The sequence below is a fragment of the Dipodomys spectabilis genome, unplaced genomic scaffold (genome assembly GCF_019054845.1).
Source record: "Dipodomys spectabilis isolate Male_0828 unplaced genomic scaffold, ASM1905484v1 ptg000404l, whole genome shotgun sequence".
Lineage (NCBI taxonomy): Eukaryota > Metazoa > Chordata > Mammalia > Rodentia > Heteromyidae > Dipodomys > Dipodomys spectabilis.
In genome coordinates, this window is record NW_024871081.1 from 2126254 (window position 1) to 2151232 (window position 24979).

The window sequence follows — 24979 nt, forward strand, 5'->3', positions numbered from 1 at the left end:
GTTTTGTATTTTAGTGAGTATGATTACATGTATAACATTTTTTACATCCTATCACATAGGACATAGATTTGCATATATATTGTACATCATACTTGAGACCCAGGACTTTGACCGGTAAGGAAAACATGTGGGACAATTGGCTTCTTCCACCAGGATTAAGTATTTGGCAATTCTGTGATTTGAACTCAGGGCCTAGAAGGCCCACTTCATGAATGGGTCAATGTTAGCATACCAGTCTGATGCAAGTGAAGTTGTCGGGCAAATTTGAGGACCCAAGTTCATGTCCTAGGAGTGGCCAATATATAAACAGACAGATGTGTAGACTGAAGTGTGTGTGTGTATTTATATATGTATATGCATCTATCAATAAATGTATACAGCGACAGACATTTATGTAGATTCTAGTGTATAACTATATATAAAGTGTGATATCTATATTGTATTTATATATATATTCTATTACTACCAATTATTTGGTATAAAATTATGCCTCCATTAATTAATCACGGTAGAAGACTTAATAAAGTATTAATTAAATTAATCAATAATCTATATTTATTGTGTACAATCTTATACTAGAATGACTTGCTAATTAGTGATTCAATTAGTATATGTCAACATTCTATTAGTGTTCCTATAGATAGGAACTAGTTTCCTAGGATCTTCAGCCATGTGTAGGTGGCAGTCCCAGGATCGAACTAAGGGCCTCTGTGCATGGATTGGGCTCAGGCTTCATTAACAGCCTCGGCTATGCAAGGTCACATAAAATTTTCAAGCCTAGTCACTGTCACCCAGGATGGTTACAGTGCAAAGGAAACAAAGGTAATACTGTTGTGTAAAACTTCCTGGTTTATTCATCTTCCATTTTTGTTGGTTTGATGATTTTTTTCCAGTGAAGGGAGTTGAACTTGGTTCCTAGGATCCCTGGGTCATCTGTGGGTGTAAAAGCTGCACCCCAGCTTAGGGTAATCAAGGCTGAGGCAGAGTTAGGGCAACCTAATTTGAAGACCCATGGCTGCCCCCCCCCCCACAAAAAATGTTAAGGCATTGACTTGGAATTTAGGCCATTTTTTCTGCCATACCTGGGATTTGAACTCAGGGGCTAGGTAACACTATTGTGATCTGGGTGACATAGGAGCTCACCGCCTTGAAGAAAAGAAATTCAGGAACATTTCCCAAGGCATGAATTCCAGGCCCAGGACTGGCAAAAATAATCGTTATATACATTTATAATGTATATCATATATATGCATGTATTTGCATAGATATTACATATTGTACCTAGGACACAAGATTTTCACAGAAAGGAAAACAGTTCAAAATTGGCTTCTTACTCCACCTATTAACTTTGGCACTGCTAGGATTTGAACTTAGGGCCTGGAATGCCCAATTCATCAAGTGGCCATTAAGCACAGCAGCCTCAAAAAAATTTACTGCCAGGCAGTTCTCAGGACTTGACTTCTAGCCCAAGGAGTCGCCAATATATAAATAGATAGAAGTGTAAATTGCTGCAAATATATATTATATATATATATATATATATATATATATATATATATATATATGTATATATATATATATATATATAGAGAGAGAGAGAGAGAGAGAGAGAGAGAGAGAGGGTTGGGGGAGAGAGAGATTTATAGGTTTATTTGATTGTATATTTAAATATATAAAAAATTTATAGAATGCAAGATGTTTACATATTAAATTACATGTAATATATTACTAATAATTAATAGATATTGAATTATGCGTCCATTTAATGATGTATCATTTTTTAAGGCACAATAAAATGCTTCCTTGAGCAAAAGGAGCTCAGGGACAATGTCGAGAATCACAGTTCAAGACTCAGGACCTGCCGCAAAAAAAAGAGCCAGTAACTCCACGTATCTGTGTATATATGCAAGTATTTCTATCGGTGAACATCCAGAGTCCCTATGAAGAAAGGAACTCAGCTAGGAAATTTGCTTTGAATAGAATGATTTCATAGCACAGCTTTCAAGACAGTGCATGTTCCAGAGCTCTCCTCACTGTTCCCAGTGTAACTTGAGGGTTTCTCCACACCCCAGGCTGCTGGAAGAAGTCTGCTTCATTGTTGGAACAGGCAAACAAAAAGCCTTACTCCTGTACAGCTGTGTAACAAACATTTCATCTGGGGCAATTAGTGAGGATGAGTGTGGGTGGGCTCTAAAGGCCAGGTGAAAAAGCCCTCCTTTTCCCCAAGCTATCTCTCTCCCCAGTGCTCTGTTTGGACAGGAAGTCTTCATTTGTGCCACCTCCTGTGGCAGGCCAAGTTCCCTGCACTCATCCTGTCTTTGTTACACTATGTTCCAATGTTGAGACAAACTGCTACAATTAATTGAAGAGTCCTTCTGGCAGACAACTAGGGCCCTGAATCTAATGAAATGATTCATTATTGGCAGTGTTGCCTCCCTAGGTTTCCGGAAGCTTCCTAAATCTAAGCACTTGGGCAAAATCACAATGCTTCCTGTCATCTAGGGCTGGTGAAGCACATCAAGATTTGAAACCTTTGACCTCTCCTAGTTTGGCCCTCGGTGGCTAGATTTTGGGGTTGAACACAGGGCGAAGGTGCTGACCATGACTTCAGAGCAGAAGCTCAGTGTTTTCCCATTTGGTGTGACAGCTTCACTTCTGTTCTGTGTGTGTGTGTGTGTGAGAGAGAGAGAGAGAGAGTGTGTGTGTGTGTGTGTGCATACACCAGTCCTGAAGGACTCAGGAACTGACCACTGACCTGAGTTTCTCTTGTACAAGGACAGCACTCTACCACTTGAGCCACAGAGCACTTTAGATTTTTTTTTTCTAGTGAGGTGGTACTGAGGATTCAAGCCCAGGTTTCATGCATGCAAAGCAGTCTACCCCTAAGACACATTCCTAGCACTCCACTTCAGGTTTCTTTTTTCTTATAAGTTGGAGGAGTTGAAGTCTGGGCCTGGGTGCTGTCTCTTCAGCTCAAGTTTAGAGCTCTACCACTTGTGCTAAAGAGCCCCTTCAGATTTCTGGTGGTTCATTGGAGATAACCATCTCAAGGAATTTCCTGCTCAGGCTGGCTTTGGACTGTGATCCTCAGCTCTCAGCCTCCTGAGTAGCTAGGATGACAGGCACGAGTCACTGGTACGCAGCTTCCACTTCAAGTTTCTAAGTGGTGAATAGGAGATAATAGTCTCATGGGACCTTTTGTGTCTGGGATAGTTTGGAACGCAGATCATCAGATTTCAGCTTGCTAAGTAGGCAGGATGACAGACCTCAGCTAAAGACACCTAAGCTCTGACACTATACTAAAAAGAGTCGTTGGCTCCACGTGGTAGAGTGCTAGCCATGAGCCCAAGATGAAAGTCAGTGCCTCGGCTCTGAGTTCAAGGTACATGATGGAGAAAAGTAAACCAAAATAATTGTCTGCAGGAAACAACTCACTACATTTCAGTACATACATCATTTTGGCCCTGACATGGGGACATATCTGAGCCTCAACTTTCCCATCTGCACAATCATCTTACTTGTGGAGCTTTTACAAGGACCAGATGAAAGAATGAACCCCGTGAAGGACTAGGCATACAACAACTCATGAAGAACTCATCACATAGCTGTATCCCACATGCTGTCATTAGAATTAGGGTGCTTTAATCAGTATCACCATTCTTTTAGAAACACATCACAAACCTCACAAAGTTCACATCTAATGATTTAGAGGGGTGGTTTTTTGCGGGGGGAGTCAGCCACATGGATTGCACTCAAAGGTTGGGGGTACTATCCTAAGATATTTAGCTCAAGCCTAGAGCTCTGCCACTTTGAGCCACAGGTCAGAGTTTCGCAGACTTAATGCCAGGACTGAGTTCTAAACCCACCACTGTCAGATCTCAGCCCCCTTGTATCTTGCATGACAGGGGTGAGTGAGCCAGCAGCAGCTGTTTCGGTGGAGCTGGGTTGCAGTGGTTTACCTCTGGCTAAGTCGGGTTAGATGTCACCTGTCAACACCAGACTCCCAGCTTGCTCTGTGATGAGGTATTTGCTGCCTATCCTTATATCATTGCAGTCAGAACATTCTATCTTTTTTTTTTTGGTGCCACTACTAGGGTCTTGAATAAGGATCTAGACACAGCCCCTATGCTTTCATCCTCAAAGCTAGTACTCGACTACTTAAGCAAGACAGCACAACTTTCGGATTTTTCTATGCATGTGGTAGTGAGGAATCGAACCGAGGGCTTTGTGTGTCCTAGGAGAGCACACTACCACTGATCCCCAGGAGTGACAAGTATACAAACAGATAAATGTGTAGATTGGTGTATAGATAGGTAAGTAGGTAGAGAGATAGACAGATAGATAGATAGATAGATAGAGAGGTATATGCTTAAAACAAGAAAGAGATGTCTGTACATTATGAAATAGCATATACAATATTGCTACCGATTATTGGCAATTAAATTATTCCTTCCTTTTTTAAGTATCATGATTGAATACATAATAAAGTATTAATTGAAAATTAATGTAGTATAATTTTTGTGTATAGTTTTATAATTTAATCATACACTAGTAATTTATTTGTTACCTTTATAACATTTCATTTGTATGGATGTATATCAGAATGTGCCTTAGAATCTCCCACCATTCATTAGTGGCAGTACCAGGATTCAACCTCCAGGCCTAAGTTGCCTCTTTTGGCTATGGCTTCCCTAATAGCCCACCAAATATCAGCAATGCAAGGTCATGTACACTTTCTGGGCCTTGTCATTTAGACCCTGGATGGCCACAACGCAAAGGTGGAAGAAAAAGTTCAACCACCTTCTTGAACTTCTCAGTTTTTTTTTTATTGTGAGAATACCATACAAAGGAGTTACAATTACATGGGCAAGATAACCAGTACCCTTCTTATCAAGCATTGTTGCCTCCTCTGTTTCCCCTTCCCATCTCAATTTTATCCTTCTCTCTTGTTTTTTTTTTTTTACTAGCCTCAAGATTTGAACTCTGGTCTTAGGATCCCAAGGTTGGTTGTGGCAGAGATGCCAAGACCTGAGTTCAAGCCCCATGCTTTGGCCAAAAATAATAATAATAAAGCCCTGGCTTGGAATTTGCACCTTTTTTCTGGCAGGCTTTTGATTTGAACTCAGGGTCTGGGTAAATGTGTGACACTGTAGGTGAAGGGGAAGATCACCGTCCTTGAAAACAAGAAATTCAGACCAATTCCTAGAGCCTGAATTGAAGCCCCAGCATGGAAAAACTAATATTTATATATGAGATCTATTTATATTGCATGGGTTTACAGCTTATGACGTTTATTACACTTATTAATTTAGTATTATTACACATATAATGTTTCATTTCCTCATATCACCTAGGATATATTTGAATATGGATTATACATCATACTGAGACCAAGGACTGTCACAGAGAAGAAAAAAATGTGTCAAAATTAGCTTCTTACTCCATGAATAAATTTTTGGCCATGCTGGGATTTCAAGTCACAATGCCCAATCCATAAATGGGGTCACACTCTTAGCAGACCAGGGTGTGGCAAACTGAGCTGCCAAGAAGTCCTGAGGACCTGTGATCAAGCCACAGTAGTGCCCAATATATAGATAGATAGAAAGATAGAAAGATAGATAGATAGATAGATAGATAGATAGATAGATAGATAGATAGATAGATAGATAGATAGATAGATAGATAGATGTATATATATGTGAGTATGTGTGTATATATATGCATATATATTTAGGGAGGGAATGTTAAGATATTATATATATAACCAATTATTAGTGATTACATTATGCCTCCATTTAATGAAGTATTATGGTTGAATACTTACAAAATCTGTAATTAAAAATTAGTCAAAACCCTTCCATTAGGTGCTAGAATGGAAGATATAAATCCAGTAATTTGTGTGTGGCACTCTAAAATAGAATCAAGAATTAACTGCAAATTATTACTTTTATGCATTCCATTAGCATTCACATGAATAGGAATGAGTTTGTCAGATTCTCCCTCCATTTGTGGGGGGCAGTCCTAGCATTCGAACTCCAGGCCTGGGTAGTTTCCTTCGAATGCAAACCATTGGAATGGCACTGTGAAGACTTCAGATTGTCACGATTAAAAAAAGAACAAGAAGAAAAGAAAGCCAGGTGTCAGCGGCTTCTGCCTATAATCCCAGCTCCTCAGGAGGCTGAGATGTAGAGAATGCCAGTTTGAATTCAGCTGGGGCAGGAAATTTCCTGACACTCTTATTTCTAAAAGACCACAGGGAAAAAAATGCACACATGTGTAGGGCTGTGGCTCAAGGGCAGAGCACTACCCTTGAGCAAAAGGAGCTCAGGGACAGCGCCTAGGCTCATAGTTCAATCCTGGACCTGCCAAAAAAAAAAAAGGAGGCAGTAATTCTAAGTCTCTGTGTATGGATGGATGGTGTATGGATGATGGGCATTCAGCAGGTTGCCCATGCCCAGCCCCCAAACCTGGGCAAGCTGGGACAAGCACTGAGACAATACTAAGTCTGAGCCGGCAGCTTGAACAAAGCATCCTTCTCTGCCATTTAAGTACTGAAGCCCCAAAGGCTTTGCCTGGGCTGGTGTGTGCAACAGGTGCATTATGTTGTGGGTTAAGTGTCCCATCAGGACACCTAGAAGCCAGCCACTGCCTCCAGGGAGACCACACTTCCTAGGCTGTAGGAGTTGTCCAAGGTTCTGGCTCCATATTCTAAATCCCTCTGTAGGATGTGGGGTCTGGTGCCTATCACTCATTCATCATTCCTGACTGCCAAGTCTCAGGCTGGTCCCAAATCCTGGGAAAGATAGGACATAGCCAGTGATTTCTGTGCCGAAAGGGGTTAGCCAATAAATTCCACCCTCATAGCTCCTGTTAGAATTGAGTCTTGGGCTGTGAATGTGGCTTAGTTGTAGAGTGCTTACCTAGATTGCATGAAGTCATGGGTTCGATTCCTCTGTACCACAGAAAAAGAAAAAGCCAAAAGTGGCACTGTGACTTAAGTGATAGAGTGCTAGCCTTCAGAAAAGAAGCTCAGGAACATGCTCAGACCTTGAGTTTAAGCCCCAAGACTGTCAAAAAAAAAAAAAAGGGACCCGGTTGAGACATATTCTTCTGGGACTCAGAGGAGGGCTGAGGAGAAGTAAGAGGTAGAGGTCAGGTACTGGTGGCTCACCCCTGTAATCTTAGCTACTCAAGAGGCTGAGATCTGAGGATCAAAATTACAAGCAGGAAAGACTATAATGAGACACTTTTCTCCAATTAAACACCCAAAAAGCCAGAAGTAGAGCTGTGGTTCAAGTACTGGTATGTTAGCCTTGAACACAAAAACTCAGGGATACTGTCAAGGTGATGAATTCAAACCCCCCAGTCTGGCAAAACACACACACCAGTCAGCCTTCACAAGTTCCATCTCTAGCAATTCCATATTTTTTTTAAAAAAGAGGGAAAAGTGAAGGAAAGAGTTGCTCCAGGAGGTGATACAACCTGTGCCAAAATTCCACAGGAGTTCTAAGATGTGGAACAGGACAGAGAGCCTCAGGCAGAAGGTACAGCATGGGCAAAGGTCCTGAGGTATGGTGTAGAGCCGGTGGTGTGGATGGAATGAAGGTTCTGTGGCTTCAGACAAGTCTGACAGGACATTCAAGGCTGGGTCAAGGTTTGTACTTGAATCACAGGTAGGGCAGAGGGTGGGGACCCAGAAGGGGGCCCAGGGGGAAGATTAGCTTGGCTTTTCACCACGGACCCCAGCCATTTTCAGTGGCTGGAAGCCTATTTTTCACAGCTCCTGACCCTCAGAGGCCTCCTTTGCATGGAGGAGTCAGGGCAAATGCAGGGAAGAACTCTTTCTTAAGTTTCTAGCCATCAATGGCTCAACCCCTGTAAATCCTAGCTATCCAGGAGACTGAGATCAGATATAGTGGGTCAAATACAGCTCAGGAGAAGAAAGTTGGTGAGACTCTTTTCTTGCCAATGAACTACCAAAAGACAGAAATGGAAATGTGGCTCAAGTGGTAAAGTGCCAGCTTGAGAAAAAGTTCAGAGACCAGGGCTCAAACTGAGTTCCAACCCCAGTACTGGCACAGAAAAAAAATAAAGAAAAGCTTTAAGAAGCTCCTAACCCACTGTGGTGAAAGGCCAGATCAGCTAAGTGCGTGTGGCTCTTACATGTCCTCCTAGATCCTCAGGAAGCTGAGGTCAGAGGATCGTGGTTCAAATCCAGCCCTGGAAGAAAGTCCAGGAGACTCTGATCTCCAAGGAACCATCAGAAAACTGGAGGACATGCTGTGGCTCAAGTGGTAAGCTGAAGAGCTGAGCTACAGTGCCCAGGCCCAGAGTTTGAGCCCCATGACCAACACCTGCTTGTAGCTCACTCTGTGACTCTAGGCAGAGTACTTTCAAATGGGCCCCTGAGAGTCGGGTCTCCCAATGTCTAGGTGTCTTCAGAGCAGTCTCTTTGGCAGCCTTTGTGTATGGAACGGGCCACAGTATCAGAGAAGGGTCCCGCTTTGGGGCATGGAGGTCATCAGCCGGGTCATCAGAATGGCATCACTCATGGGTATAGTGTACATCTGAGCAGTAAACCGATGTCTCAGACCACGGTTCTGGGCCAGGAGGGCCAGGAGCTGCAAGATGGCACAGCAGGTAATGCCTACTCATGTGGGTATCACAAGTTTTCGACTCTGTCAGGCACACCTTGGGCAGGTGTTGAGTTGGGCTCATGAAAGACTTGTAGGCTCAGGAATCCACAGCTGGCTGGCTGATGCTTGTAGCAGTCACTATCCCAGGAGTCCCAGGGCTCGGAGCCCTGCTTTCCTCTCCACTGCTTGGGGACAGATGAAGGTCTTCAATCTTGGGCTGACTACAAAAGAGCATCCATAGTGTCCTTCCCTTGATCCTGTGGCCCCGTGCACGGATGGAGGGGCAGATTCCATGGAACTTCCTGCCATGGCCCAGACCCACGTGGCCCAAGAAGGACTTATGGAGAAACCACTTGATCTACTTTGAGAGTTTACTATGACTATGCCTCAGGAGTGCCCCCAGTTCTAGCTCAGCTCATCATTAACACCTTTCTCTGTGTGTGTGTGTATGTGTGTGTGTCTGTGTCTGTGTGTATGTGCGTATGTGTGTATGTGTGTGAGCATGTGCGTGTGTGCATGCATACCCATGCATCTTTGTGCTAGGGCTTGAACTCAGGGCCTGGGATCTGTCCCTCAGTTTTTTCCTTCAAGGCTACCACTCTACCAGTTGAGCCACAGCTTTTCTTCCAGCTTTTGGGTGGTTATTTGCAGAAGAGAGTCTCACACACTTTTCTAGCTGTACTGGCTCTGAATGGTAATCCTCACATCTCAGCCTCCTGAGGAGCTAGGAATAGGACAGCATCAGCTATTATCATCTGGCCACACTTTCCTTCTTGGCTAAAACAGAGTACCTCTCTCCCAGCCGAGTACCCAGCTGCAGCTACCCCTCCTAACCCAGGCTTCAGAGGAAACATTCCCTCCCCTGAGGACAAAGAAATAGGATCAAGTTTGAGCTTTATGTTCTCCACACAGTCAGGGGCTGCTGGGAGCTGATGTGGAGGTCAGAGGATCTAGGCCAGGGCAAGTAGACAATGTGTTATAACAGAAGAGAGTATGAGAAGACATCCTTGTAGCTAGATGCCAGTGGCTCATGTCTGTAATCCTAGCTACTCAAGAGTGACACCTGAGGATCAATCAAGATTCAAAGCTAGCCTGGGCAGACTCTTCTCTCCAATGAATCACCAAAAACACTGGAAAGCAGAGCTACCCTAGTTCAAGTGGTACAGCACCAACCTTGTGCAAACAAGCTAATGGATACCACCGAGGCTCTGAGTTAAAGCCCTGGTAAACACACACACACACACACACACACACACACACACACACACACACTTACATGTGCACGTACACACACATACACACGGTAACATCTTTAGCAGTTGCCAATGGCTCATAACATTAACCAGCTACTCAGAAGCTGAGCACTTAAGATGGCAGCTTGAAGCCAGCCCAGGCAGGAAAGTCCACTAGACTCTTCTCTCCACTAAACTAGTAAACAGGTTGAAAGGTGAGCTGTGGCTCAAGTGGTAGAGTGTTAGCTCAGGGACAGTGCCTAGGCCCTGAGTTCCAGCTCTGAGATATTTTTTCTTAATAGACACCCTTTGCCATCCCCATCCCCACAGGCCATACATCCAGATTTTGGTTATCCTAGATCTCACTTCCACTCCTGCCACTTCCACAACACTGCCACAAGAGGCTGGTGTATGGCCAGCACTGGATTAACAAGTAAACATACACAAGGGGGGCATAGCCAGATCAAGGCTAATGCCCCAAAACATTGAGGTATTGTCCATACCAGTCTCTCATCCCCCAGTTCCCTGGCCATGGAATCTAAAGTCTGTGCCTCTGTATTCTGGGCATCTGGAATTGTCTAGAAGGACCTAGAGAGGCCCAACTGGGGCTGGAAGATACTTTCCTGTGGTAAGGTACATTGACATTTCCTAGACACTGACAGATACTTCCAAGCCACCATGGCCTCACCTCCCATGTAGCCCCAGGAGATCCTTGGTTGGGCGGCCTTCAGTCAGCTATCATGCTTGAGTTGGCCAGAGCCACTGGCAACCACCCTTCCCCCACTCCACTACCAGCCTACAGGAAGGGACATGTAGCCAGAGGCCCAACTGAGAAAAAGTACAGGACATCACATGACTGAACCCTCGCCCCCCTCACCCTGTTGTCAGGGGAGAACTTATGCCAGCCTGCCCTGCTAACCCAGAATCCCCTGGAGGTGGCCAAAGACATGGATGACCAGACTTGGGCCCCAAAGAAAAGCTGGAATATGCAGGTCTCTGGCAATTTAAGACTCATTGTAGACCCTGGTAGGGGGCTAAAGGCAAGGTTGCTGTGCAGGAAGGGCACCAACTGAAGTCAGAAAGAGGCAAACAGGCACCAATGAAGGGGACAAAGAAAGATGAGGGAAAAATACACACACACACACACACACACACACACACACACACACACACACACACACACCATGGGTAGCCCAAGGCCTCAGCAGCCCCTGAGCACCTTAACATCCCAACCCTTGAGAAGATGGCACTACCATCCTCAGACCAACTGTAGACAAAACTCAGAAACTCTCACATGTCTGGAATGGATCATGACACAGCATGCCATTTCCTACTGTACACACTGCTATGTAGAATACTCAGCTACCTTATTTTTATTTGTTGGTCATGAGGTTTGAACTTTGGGCTTGTGCGCAGTCCCTCAGCTCTTAAGTTGAAGGTGCACGCTCTACCACTAGAGCCACAGCGCCACTTCCGGTTTTCTGGTGGTTCACTGGAGATAAAGTCTCACAGATTTTCCTGCCCAAGCTAGCTTTGAAACTCGATCCTCAGATCTCAGGCTCCTGAGTAACTAGGATGACAGTTGTGAGCCACTGGCAACGCCTGGCTTCAGTCACCTTCTCACACCCAGGGGAAACCCACCTTGTCAGGCCACAAACCACATGCAGCCCTTCCCTTCAGACTTTGACACCAGCATACAAAACCATTCTTCCATGGATGGGGAGAATATAATTGACACTACCCTCCCACCCCTATTCCCATTTGCCACTCCCTGCCTAAGAAAGGCCACGACCTCTGGAGTTCTTGGTAAGGCAAAGCCCACCATGCTGTAACTTCACCCTTGGGCAAAACTGGGCCGTTCTTAGAAATGTCTGTACCCTGAGGCCAGCACCTGGTCTCCCAACCACAGCAAACCCACTCCTTCACCATCTCTTGCAGGCAAGGGCAAGGGGTGTCTTTCTTTCTTGTTTTTTGTTTGTTTGTTTTTTTTTTGGTTGAGGGTCTTAAACTCAGGGCTTGGGTACTGTCCCTGATGATGATTTTTGGTCAAGGCCAGTGCTCTACCATTTGAGCCATGGTGCCACTCCTGGTTGGAGATTGGAGATGAGACTCTCCTGGGACATTCCTGCCTGTGCTGGGGAAACAAGATACTCCCGAGTAGCCAGGATGACAGGCATGAGCCATCGGCGCATAGTTTATGGTGTCTCAGTCTTTAGAATTTCCAACTAGTCCTCCTCTAGACACTCCCACCTAGTCACTCCTCTAGATCCCTTAGGGACAGCAAAGGGAGGCTCAGAATCTGGGTAGGGCCATAGGCATTAAAGTGCCCCTTCCATATCACTACTCCTCTCTAACCTCCCATCTGCTTCCTCTGGAAGGCATGGTCATCTGGGGCAGATCAGACCCACTAGGACTTCTGGGGCCTGCCCTGTATCCCCCTGCCCCACCCAACCAGTATCTGAGGATTTCTGGGGCCAGCTGTTCCATGTCCTGGTGGAAGATGTTGGGAGGGTTGCTGATAACTGGGTCCAGGGGATGCCAGGGCAGAAGGAGTGTCCAGCTCCCCTCTGTCAAACAAAGAGACACATAAAAATGGATGGATGGATCTACTAAGAGCTACAGGGCATAGACATCCACCTGTCACCAAGGACCCTTGGAGTGCTGTTTTATGTTGACAGTCTAGGGGCTTGACCTCGGGGTTTAGGTGCTATACACAAGCTTCTTTTGGTCGAGGCCAGTGCTCTTCCACCTGAGCCACGGTGCCACTTCCAGCTTTTTCTGTGTATGTGGGACCTAGGAATAGAACCCAGGGTTTCCTGTGTGCTAGGCGAGCCCACTACTGCTAAGACACAATCCCAACCCTGGATAGCTGTTCTTCTGTAACCCCTCGGGCGTGTCTCAGGACAGTCTTGCACATCTGTACTGAGTTTCTCAGCAGCAGCTCTGGCTGAAAGTGAACATGCTCCTCTATGTTGTCCTTTATGTACAGCATCTTTGTTCTGTGTGCTTCCTGTCAGAAACTCCTTGTGAAGGAAGACCCCTTTTCAAGTGCTGCTTCTAAGAAGCCTGCTCCAATCACCCTGGCAGAGTGGGGTCTTCTCTCCTCTGCAGGATGTTGGACTTGTCACGCCTTCCCTTCCTGCTGGTGTGGGTTGAAAGCAGATGAAGGGGAAGGTCTGGCTTTTACCACCCAATTTCTGAAGGCTCTGATACACTACCCAGGGACTGGTGCTGTATCACACTCCGTGAGAGAGCACTCGAGGCCCAGGCAGTCTGGGGGCAACAACATGGGTCCATTTCTTTGGTGGGCTTGAACTGAGGATCTGGGAGCTGCGTCTCTGAGTTTTTGTGCTCAAGGCTGGTGCTTTACCACGTGAGCCACAGCTCCACTTCTGACTTTTTGGTGGTTCCATGGAGAGAAGAGTCTCACCAGCTTATGGCTGGCTGCAATCTTTGATCCTGAGATGTCTGCCTCCCAAGTAGCCAGGATGTCAGGTGTGAGACTGAGCCAGTGCCATGGATCAGCTCTGTCGGGACGATGGAGGACACCTGGTGGAGGTAACTGGAACAGGTGGGGAGATGGCAAACAGACAACTCACACACAAGAGGAGTGAATGCTGAGTGCGATTTATTGCAGAGGATAACAAGCAAAAGTCTCCATGAGAAAGGGCAAAAAGTTACACAATCTTGTTGCAAGGCTTCGTTCTTGGGTGGTCACCAGCTGGTCCCCTGATCTTGTTTTTTGGATGACGAGTTATGACGATAGGCACTTGTTTTCGGCTTTACCTCTATTTTTAAGAAATACAATTGGTTTTGATGTTTATCACCTATTAACCATTAACCAGAGCATATGGGCAAAGTGCTGGACAGAAAGGCATGAACTCTAGTACTTTATTATTATTTTTGTTTAGTTTTGTACTTTATGTGATTTCTAAGCAATTGTGCTTCTTTGCCATTCTTTAGAGGGTCCCCAATTTGTGGCCAAAAATCATGATATTCAGTATACTTAGTTAAATCTGGCCATATATCAAATTTAAGCTCATAGTGTCTTCTCTGTAACTCTTTCACAAAATTTTTTACTCTTTTTCATAAAGGCCTTAACTGTCTCATAAGATCTTTCTTGTTTCTTTTTTTTTTGATAGTAAGCACCTAGATCTAGCAAGTCTCTCAGTAAATGGAGAGTAATAGGAAGTTCTTTCTCCTAAGTAGTTTACCCAATGGTTGCCATCCTTATCATACACACCTGTAAAAGGCTATGGATCTGGAGGAAGTCTTTGGGGTCCTCTAGATAATGGAGGATTCCACCGTTTTCTTCTGATAAGTCATTGCCACCTTCCATCTACCAACCTTTTAGGAATCTTATTTAGCTTTTGGTCTAAATATCCCTCTACATCTTTCTTATCTACAGGATATCTATATGGGTCTATTGTATATGTTTCAGGATTAAAGGGAAGTCTCCAATAGCCATGCACTCTTTTTGTTTTAGCCGTGCCGACAGCTTCTTGTAAATCTCTTACAAACAATTCCTTCTGCTGAAGTGACGTCATGAAACCCCCAATACTTTTATATTTACTTATGACTTGTCTAATAGCCTCCATAAGATGGGCTTTTAGGGTAGCACTTAACTCTGGTGAGTTAGTCATATTCTTAGGACACTCATCGGATGTTGGAGTCGTCAACACTTCCAAGAAAGAGGGCTGAATAAGGGAACGTTGAGCATGAGTAAGTAGAACAAACAGCAGGAACAGTAAAAGATTAATAGGCACTCCTATACAGTGAAGAAAAGAAAAACAGGAACAGAAACATATCTTTCCCAGGGGCTTGCCAGCCTTTCCAGGAGGTAGGCCTCTTTGATGCCCCATTTTCTGAGGTAGACTTCGGTGAAGCCCATTCTCAGAGGTAGGCTTCTGTGAAGCCCCATTCTCAGGTCTGAAAGTAGGTGTTCCATGCTAAGCAGACTCCGCCGGAGTAGGCATGGCAGTGACGGGCACCAGAGCCTTTCTTTTGAGCTTCTTTTTATCTCATGTCAACTAGCGAGCCCTAGTTAAAATAGTCATTTACAGGGGATCAAGTTCCTCTCCTAGGTCAGTTAATCCAAGGAGATGAAGTGTCTTTGGAAAAAGCTAGTCTGAGTTGGCCTGGGTGAGTGTGTGTGTGTGTGTGTGTGTGTGTGTGTGTGTGTGTGTGTGTAAGTTTTGGGGATACCTACTCTATCTCTCTGGTGACTTATCCTCCCTGTGGTGAGTACAACCAGGATCCCCACCCCAAGGAAGGCAGGCAGGGGAGGGTACATAAGGTCACATTGAGTGGAATGATCTGAATTCTATCCTTCAACTGAAGCCTGGAAAGATGGAGAGAAGAAGAAGTTTAGAGGAACATCAAGAGAAGCCCATTATCTTTGGATACAAGTACCAGAGAGAAGACTGAATCCATCCTTTTTGGTAGTAAGGTAACAGATGCCCATTCTTCATTTATTTCATTATTTTTTGTGAGTCCTAGGGCTTGGATTCAGGGCCTGAGTGTCATCCCTGAGCTTCTTTTACTCAAGGATGAGGCTCTACCACTTGAGCCACATCACCACATCTGGATTTGTGTGTGTGGTGGGGTGGTTGTTGGTTTATGGGAGATAAGAATCTCACAGATGCTCCTGTCCTGGCTGGCTTTGAGTCACGTCCATCAGACCTCAGCCTCCCCAATAGCCAGGATGATGTGCGGGAACCACCGACACCTGACCACCACCATCCATTTATAATCCCCTAGGGCAAGTGCTGGACCACCTGCACTACACTCCCTTGTTGTGAGTGGGAAGCAGACATGGGTGGGTTTGATACTTCAACAGCCTACATACCTTTGAGCATTGTTCCAGGTCAGTCTGATGGCGGTTTCCTCATCATACACAGCAATGACTTGGCTCTGTCACAAGAACAAATGTCCCCCAGGAGGTGGCAGTTCTGGGGTCTTTCCTCTTCACACTGCCCCCACTCCTCGAAATGACACCCCAGCAAAGCGATATAGACATAGAGTGAATTCATTTTCTTATAACCAGGGTCTGGCCAGAAAGGTAACAGGGAGGAATCCCGATGCAGACCAGCCTGAGCATATATTGAGACTCTATCTCAGAAATGCCCAAGACAAAAAGTCTTGGCTCGCATGTTAGAAGACCTGACTGGCAAGTCTAAAGCCTTGAATTCAAACCCTAATATACCAAAAAGAATCAGAGGCCCTGGTGCCAGAGGCTCATGCCAATAATCCTAGCTACTCAGGAGGCTAAGATCTGAAGATCACAGCTCAACATTTAAAATAGGGTTGGCCTCACCCATCAGACATCATGATAAGACCCAATGTCTGAACCATGAAAGTGTACTCCATATTAACAGGGCTCTCATCCTTACTAAGTGCTGACCATGCTCTTTGACCCCCTGGGGAGCCACCCCCTGTGGGCTCCACCCCCAGGTCCTCCTAAGCTCCTTCTGCCACCAACCAGGCCCAAGGAAGTAGACAGCTCCAGGACATACAGATCCCTTGGTCTTATAATTTAACAGTGCTGAGTCCCCATCAAGCATCTCACCCTTTCAGGTCCCCAGACCTCAGCCACAAAGTCCATGTACCCCCCAAAGAAAGCATGCAGAAGTTACCAAAAGGTCCACTGCTCCTTGTTACAGCCCACTTCCACACTCACATACACACACACACACACACACACACACACACACACATACACACACACACACACACACACACACACACACACACACACACCACACACAACCTGCAAGGGTGGTTCATGTTTGTCTTCCTTGCTACTCAGGAGGCTGAGGTTTGAAGATCACAGTTCAAAGCCAGCCCATTCTGGAAAGACTGTGAGGCTCTTATCTACAGTGAACCACCAAAAATCCAGAGGTGGAGCTGTGGCTCAAGTGTTAGAGCAATAGCTTTGATCACAGAAGCTCAGGAACAGCACCTAGACCCTGAGTTCAAGGCCCAGGTCTTCTAACTCCAAACACACACACAGACATAGACACAGTCACAGAAACACATACACACACACACGCACACACATACACACACACACACACACACACACACACACACACGGACAGCCCAAGGCTTCAGCAGTCCCTGAGTACAGACCCATGAAATGTCTCAATTAGGATCACATCCTACCCTCAAGAAGGTGGCACTACCGACATCAGACCCACTATAGAAAAACCAGTAAGCCTCTCACATATCTGGAATGTATCATAGTGCAACATGGCAGTTCTTAATGTACATACTGCTATGTGGAAAACTTAGCCCCTTCTTTTTTTGTAGTTGGTCATGGGGTTTGAACTCTGGACCAGGGTGCTGTCCCTCAGCCCTTCAGGTGAAGGTGAGCAATATCCCACTTGAGCCACAACACCAAATCCTGTTCTCTGGTGGTCCATTGGACATCAAGTCTCACAGACTTTTCTGCCCAAGCTGGCTTGGAACCATGGTCTTCACATTTCAGCCTTCTGAGTAGCTAGGATGACAGTTGTGAGCCACCAGCGGCTTCCAACTTCACCTCGTCAGGCCACAAACTTCTTGCAACCCTTCACTTCAGACTTTGTCACCCAGCATCCAAATCCGTCCTTCAATGGAGAGAATAAAGACACAATAATCCCACCCCTGCACCCATTTGCCCACTCCCTGCCTGCCACAGTCCAAGTCCTCTTGAAGCTCTGGCTTCAAACTGGGGCAAATGGGGAGTTCTTAAAAATGTCTGTACATTGAAGCCAGCAGATGGTCTCCCAAACAAAGCCTCTCCCACACACACACCTCCACCATCCTTTGCAGGCAAAGATGTTTTGCTTTCTTTCTTTTTTCAGTTGTGGGGCTTGAATTCTGGGCCTGGGTGCTGTCCTTGAGTTCTTCAGCTCAAGGCAAGCACTCTACGACTTCAGCCACAGCACCACTTCCAGTTTTCCAGTGGTCCGTTGGAGATAAGAGTCTCAGGGTCTTTCATGCCCATGATAGCTTTGAACTGTGATCCTCAGATCTCAGCTTCTGAGTACCTAGGATGACAGCCATGAGCTACTGGCACTTGGCCAAAGATAATTTTCCATCCTTTTCATCCTATACCCTCAGGAGACTGTTATCTGAGGACTACAGTTGGATTCCACCCATGGAACAAAGTCCATTAGAACTTTTTTTCTATAATTAAACACCCAAAAAAGTTGGAAGTGAAGCTTTGGCTCAAATGGTAGAGTGCTAGCTTTGATCATCAAAGACAAGGGATAAAACCCAGTCCTTAGTTTCAAGCTTTTTCTAGCAAAGACCCACCCAAGAAAGGGAAGCAGGTTGGTACACGGGAGCTCAAACTTCACACATAATACTCAGGACTCCCAGAACAGACCCCATCCGGCTCTGATTCTCTAGATTCTATATCCTACATCATGGCAGTCTTAGATGGGACTGACCATGAACCAAGTTAGGATCTTGAAGTACAATCTCATACTGAGGATCCCCTGACCTTATCAAAGACTCAGGATCTCTCACTGTCCTGCCTTGACACTGGGCAGCAAGGTGAGTTGCAGTTATCCAACCACAGGATGTGAATATAAAAGGATTTCTCCGCCAGGGACTCCAACTGGAGGGGCTCTAGGTCTCTCTCTCTCTGGAAGAAAGGTGCTGGTCCATCCCAGGAATGTTCCTAGGTTGTGAGTATCCTCAAAGAAACAACCCTGCTCAGAGCCCAGTGCCTCTTGTTTTCCCACCAGCCTCTATCCAAGCCTGCTCCACCTTCAGTCAGCCCTCTCTGAATCCCAGATCTGCCACGTAGACTAAAGGTTGAGCCAGCAAAGAGACCCACCTCTGCCTCTGAGAATGGCAGTCACGTGGTCCTAGTGCCCTCTACAGGAAGTCTCTAAGTAACTCCGGTCCCGACTCAGTCCTCATTCCTTGGCTGTCCTGTGCCAGTGCCCACTTACCTCTGTCTATGGTGGCGGAATAAACACCGGGGGTGTCATCTTCTGATTGAGCCAACGAAAGTCCCAGTCCCCAAGGATGTACTGCACAGGCATCCTGCAGTGGACAACAGCCAGGCAGTCAATGGTGAACCCAAGTTCTAGGACTCTTAATAGAAGTGTGGCTGGGTCAAAGACTCTATAACTGGTGGTCTATATTGTCAGGAGAGGTCATGGCTCCAATGTCCTGAAACACCTGACCTGGGATTGTCTTACCTCTTCCCTCATCCCAACACCTCCCTAGCCCTTAGATAATTTCTTATTATCTGTCCAGGAAATAAACTTGCTGGGGCAGGGATAATTGAAACCTGGTGACCCCCCCTGAGCCCTAGGTCCTTCCTGAGGCTGCTTCCCCCTGCAGTTGGTGACCACACAGCTCCTGGATGTCATGAAGTTGCTGAAGGGTCAGTGGCTTAATCCTACATACTGGCTTTAGGCTCTGAAATGTTACCCACGGAGATTGTGAGTGGTTGGCTCTCTTGATCCAGGGACTCCAAACCAAGGCTCGCATGCTCCCTTCTTCCTTCCTTTCCTCTTTTTTTCCCTTCATCCTTCCTTCCTCTCTCTCTGTTTCCTTCCTTTGTCTCACTCCTGGCCTTGAATTCAGAGCCCGGGTGCTGTCCCTGAGCCTTTTTACTCAAGGCGACCAATCTATAGCTTGAGGTACACATCCATTTCTGGCATTTTCTTTTTGGTTGTTAGTTGGAGATAAGAGTCTTATAGTCTTTCCTGTCTGGGCCTTAAGCCTTGATCCTCCCATCTCAGCCTCCTAAGTAGCTAGGATGACAGGCATGAAGCCCCAGCATCCAGTTCAAACCAAGGTTTCTTCATGTGCTGTGGAACCAGCACCAGAACTTTTCATCATCTATGACTCCCACTCCCTTACTCCCTTGAGCATGGCGCATACTGTAACTCTTTGTTGGATTACTAAATGAGCATCTGTCTATGACAATATTATAGAAAAGTCCCATTCAATTCATGTAAGCATCCTGGGGCAGGGCGTGGGGGAGGCAAAGCCTGATGTAGCTCTCCCACAGTTCTCCCTCGTCCCTCTTCCCACCCTCCTGATGCCACCGCACTTAACTGTTTTGGCTCCCATGATGTGAGCCACGATGTGCTCGCTGGATTCTGGGGCCACTGGGATGCCTATCTTCTCAAAGATCTCTGTCCAGTGGCTGACCAACTCTGTGGCACTCCATGCCCCCTCAGGTGTGAACGAGGTTGCCGTGAGCTGAACCCCTGGCTCAAGTGGCCTCCTTTCCTCTCTGTGGGGCCAGACAGGATGGTCCACTATATCTGGCCCCCAAGTTTCATGTTACAGAGAAAGGATTCTCGAGGCATTCCGGATCTCTAAATCTCCCAGAGTCCACTGCAGGTGCTGAAAATCATCTCTGCTCACAGCTGGCAGGCTGGGGATGGTGAGGTCACTCTCTGCTCCCCATGACATCCTTGACTGTGGTGGTCACCTTAGAGAGAGCTGTAGAAGAATCAGCAGCTGCCAGAGAAAGGCAGTCAAGGCACGACATTCATAGCAGGAGACCATCTGGCTTGGGAACTCTGTGTGTGCCACTTTGAACTTCACTGTCTGACCGCTGAATTGGTTCATGTAATTTGACCCATGAACCCAGGCATTAGTGGAAATTGCCAGCTTCAAGAAAAAAACACCTGGAAAAGGTGGCATATCACTTGTCCCAATCAAACTTAAAGGGTTCCAAAGTCAGTGGTCCTCTTTTCCTTCCAGACAGCCTACAGCAGGTTACAGAAACTGGCATTCAGAGAGCTCTAGCTAACTGCCACGGTATGATACCGAGCAGGCTCCAGGAGGGGAAACTTGCCTACCACTGTCCAGCTGGAAACAGCCCAGGTGGGACACAGATTGGATACTGCAGGACTCCAGGGAGGACTACACATGGATGCACTGCCCCAGGAGGGAATCCACGCCACCAGTGGGGGCCCAGAGCCCCCTGCCGAGATGCCCACAGACACCGTCAATGTCCTGGGTAAGGTTCTCCTCTCATCCTTGGTTGTGGTGAACCATCTGCCATGTTACACCGTTCAACACTCCCCAGACACTCCTAGCTTCACAGCCCTTGCCCTACTCCCACCCATCTCATTCCTTAATTATATTTGGCAGACACATTCCCAACCCTTGAATTAACTCCAACTATACACATGAGAGCAGAGTGTCTGGCTGGAAGAGTGTGGCTGTGGTCACACTGGCTTCACGAGCCTTCTGGCTGAAGACAGAAGGACAGGTGTCCACTCTGTTCTGTGGTTCACACAGGCCTCCTAGGGAGTCCATGCAGGTCCAGCAGCTACTGTGGCTGCAAGAAAGTGGAAGAGGGAGGTGGAAAGAGGTGGAAAGGAACATATACTGAAACCTTCCCCAAAGGAGCCATGAAATGGTGAAGGAGAAAACAAAAATTGTGGCTGAGCTCATACTGGGCATTATGAAAAAAGAACAACAAATACACACATGCACACAAATAAACTGCTTTTGCTCTTTTTAGACATGATGACTTAAATATACTTTCATTTTTCTCATCTCCTAATCTCCCGACACACACACACACACACACACACACACACACACACACATCTAAACCGGTCACAAAAGACTCACCATGCAGCACCTGCAATTTGCCAACTGATCACTGATCTGAGCACAGTCAGGCTGTACGAGGAGAAAGATGATCGATATCTCCCTCCCTCCCTCTCTCTCTCTCTCTCTCTATCTCTCTCTGTCTCTGTCTCTCTCTCATACACACACACACACACACACACAAACACACACAGAGAGAGAGAGAGAGAGAGAGAGAGAGAGAGAGATTCAGAGCAGTGCCTCTCCTGAGTTTGTTAGTTCCTCATCTGGGCAATGTACAAGCTCGAGCATGGAAGTTCCCTTGTCAGAACCAGGGGCTCCCACCCAAGGGGATCACTGCTCTAATAATGCAGAACCACCCTGTCTCTGGCTTTACCAAGGGCCAGACCCTTCCATTGGGAACAACCAGCCTTGACTCCCCATTCACCAAAACCCTAGGCCTGGACACTAGGTGAAGGAATCCCGAGACAGGTGACTCCTCAGAGCCCGGACAAAAACAAATCAGGAAGTCCTGGTGCCTCCAGAGAGGTGTCTGACTTGGGGTGGGAGCTTTGTTGGGGAATTTGATGGAGTCTTAAAGGCTACATACATGGATGGATTGCCTACTTCCAGCCTAGATGCTTCTGGGCTAATTGGTGGATTCTTGGGGAGGACTAGGAGACCAAAAGGACCAGGAACACCAGCAGAAGCTGGCAGAGCTGGGAAATGTGATCACCCTGTGAGTACTGTTGACAGCTGGGGTCGGGGGGGGGGGACAGGATAGGTGTGTGTGTATCAGAGGGGGTGTGTTCCTCCCAGATAGTCACCTTCTGAACCCCTGTGCACTCACCTCCCTAGTGGGTTCTTCTGGGACCCTCCTCAGGTGAAAGGGTGATCTAGCACAGAAGACAAGGGCTCACACAGCAAGGGGGGCCTATCCCCTGCATCCAACATCCCCCACCCCCAGCAAAAAGGAAAAGACCTGAGAAGGAATGTGTGGAGGTGCTCCTCCCCACATCTAACTAAAGCCACTAGGTTCCCACCAGGGAGAGGAAAGGTGCAGAGGTGGCTTCCACTGCTCTAGGCCAGGGTTTCTGTGGTGCTCTCTCCTCACCAATCCCTGTATCTGCCCTTTTCCTGGGACATTGGCTGCTAGGAATTGGGGTGGGATCCTTGGGTGACACCCACCCCCCTCTCCTGGGGCACATTTGTGGCAGAGCCAGGGTGGACTGTGGGGTGCAGAGGAGGTGCAGGCAAGATGGGAGAGAGTAGGCTGGAGGCGGGGGTCTGGGTCTGTGGGGGAGGGGGGGTGAGGGGGTGAGGAGGTTCGCTGGGTGTGGGAGTCACCAGGTGGGGTCCCATGGGGCAGCCACTCACGCGTGCTGCTGGGAGAAGCTGTAGGCAATGGTTCTGGGTGCACCCAGGCCGGGAGTGCAAGGACCAAGGGCAGGGACCAGGTCGGGCCTCATGCCAGGCAGGGACCCACCATCTCTGCTGGGAGATTGCTTAAGGGGCTGCCGATCAGAGCAGGCAGAGCCATATTTGAAATTCGGTGCTGCTGGGAGGGGGCAGGTGCACCTGCATGGGGCTGTGCTTTCTGCAACCCCTGCCTCAGCTGCCATCACCACCACCACCACCTCTGCCTCAGTTGCCTGCTTCTGCTGCCTCCACCACAGAAGCCACCACCTTGCTTCCTGTGCCAGGACCTCAGATTCAGGGCAGCCATGGCCGCCATGCCCTGTGGGGCTGCCCGCAGTGATGTGCCTGCCTCGCTAGCTCAGCACACAGCACTCAAAAAACTCACCTCATCCCTCTCTTCTCAAGAGCTCAGCACATAGCAGGACTCTTTCAGATGAATTAGCACACCACACCTTTTGAAGGACTCAGCATACAGTACGTTGTGTAATGGACTCAGCACACAGCACCCTTTGAAAAACTCAGCACTGCCCACTCTTCTCAGGGACTCAGCACATAGCACCCTATGCGATGTCTCAGCAAACAGCACCTTTTGGAGGACTCAGAACAAAACCCCCATGTGGGAAAGACCCAGCAAATAGCACAATTTGAAGGACTCAGTACATAGCTGTATGTCACAGGTTCAGCTTTCATTAGAATTAGGGTGCTTTCTTCAGTATCCCCATTCTTCAGAAACACTTCACAAATCCTACCAGTTCACATTTAGCCAACCTGTGTTTTATGGGGGAGGGTCAGCTGGGGGTCTTGAACTCAAAGTTTGGCGGCCCTGTCCCTGAGCTCTTTGGTTCAATGCTAGAGCTCTACCACTTGGAGGCACAGCTCAAATTTTGGTTTTTTGGGTTGTTCTTTGACAGGTCTTATGGTGATAAGGAAGGCCAAGTTGGGGTGTCTGTGGGCAAAGGCTCTTAGCTCAGCCTGGAGCTGACCTCTATCTTTCTTGTGCCCCTGGGAAGCTAGGCCTCCTGGAGCTCTCTTGGCCTAGGGTGGAACAGACTTGCTCTGGCATCAGCACTCAGGGTGAACAAAAGTCAGCTTGGCCCTGGTCACTTCTTAAAATTGAACTTTAGAGGACAATGGCACGGGGCCGCATGTCCTGCATCTGGCCACCAGGGGGCAGGAGTGTCCCGCCATAGGGATTCTACCTGTGAGTTGTGTTACTCTTGCTTCCCTGGGGTCTCCATCATGCTTCCAAGTCACCCTGGACAGGAAAATCCTTGAGACACTTAACTACAATTAACAATCGAAAAGCAAGTGGGGCTGTGGCTCAAGTGGTAGAGCAGTAGCCTTGAGCAAGAAAACTCAGAGATAGAGCCTAGGCCCTGAGTTTACACACACACAGACACATACACACACACACACACACACACACACACACACACACACACACACACACACACACACACAAACACCACATGCATGGAAAATCAGAGATTTCTACACCGCAATCTTTGGGTATTCTCTACTTTTCCCCCACTAAGCCTGGTGGCTGCTGGCCTAGGTGTCTGATGCATACACCGCTACCTGGCATCTTTAATTTTGGGGAACAGAATGGGTAGAAGGTCATCCTTCTCCGATCCCAGCTCCTTCAACGGGTCATGTTCTATACAGGCCCTTTGGGGCTCCTTTACAAAATTGCCAAGATGCCTTCAAAAGTCATCACATACTGGGCACTGGTGGCTCATGCCTGGCATCCTAGCTACTCAGGAAGCTGAGATTTGGAGGATCACAGTGCCAAGACAGCCTGGGCAGAAAATGTGTGACATTCTTATCCTCGATGAACTGTCAGAAAACAAAAGTGGTCCTGTGGCTCAAATGGTAGAGTGCCAGCCTCGAGAATAAGAGCTCAGGGACAGTGTTCATGGCCAATGACAACAAGGAGAGGCTTTGCATTTTGGCTTTGGGATTGGCATTGGCCAAATATAATTGGAATTTTCAAGTGCTCCATGACAAAGCAGTGCCTCCTTTAGTCCTGTGCTGGTCCATCTTGTCTCACCCCCTGGTCTTGTCCATGTTTTGGGTCAGCATGGCTCTGGATGGAAGGGAGGGCTCCAAGGAGGAAGATCCCAGAGC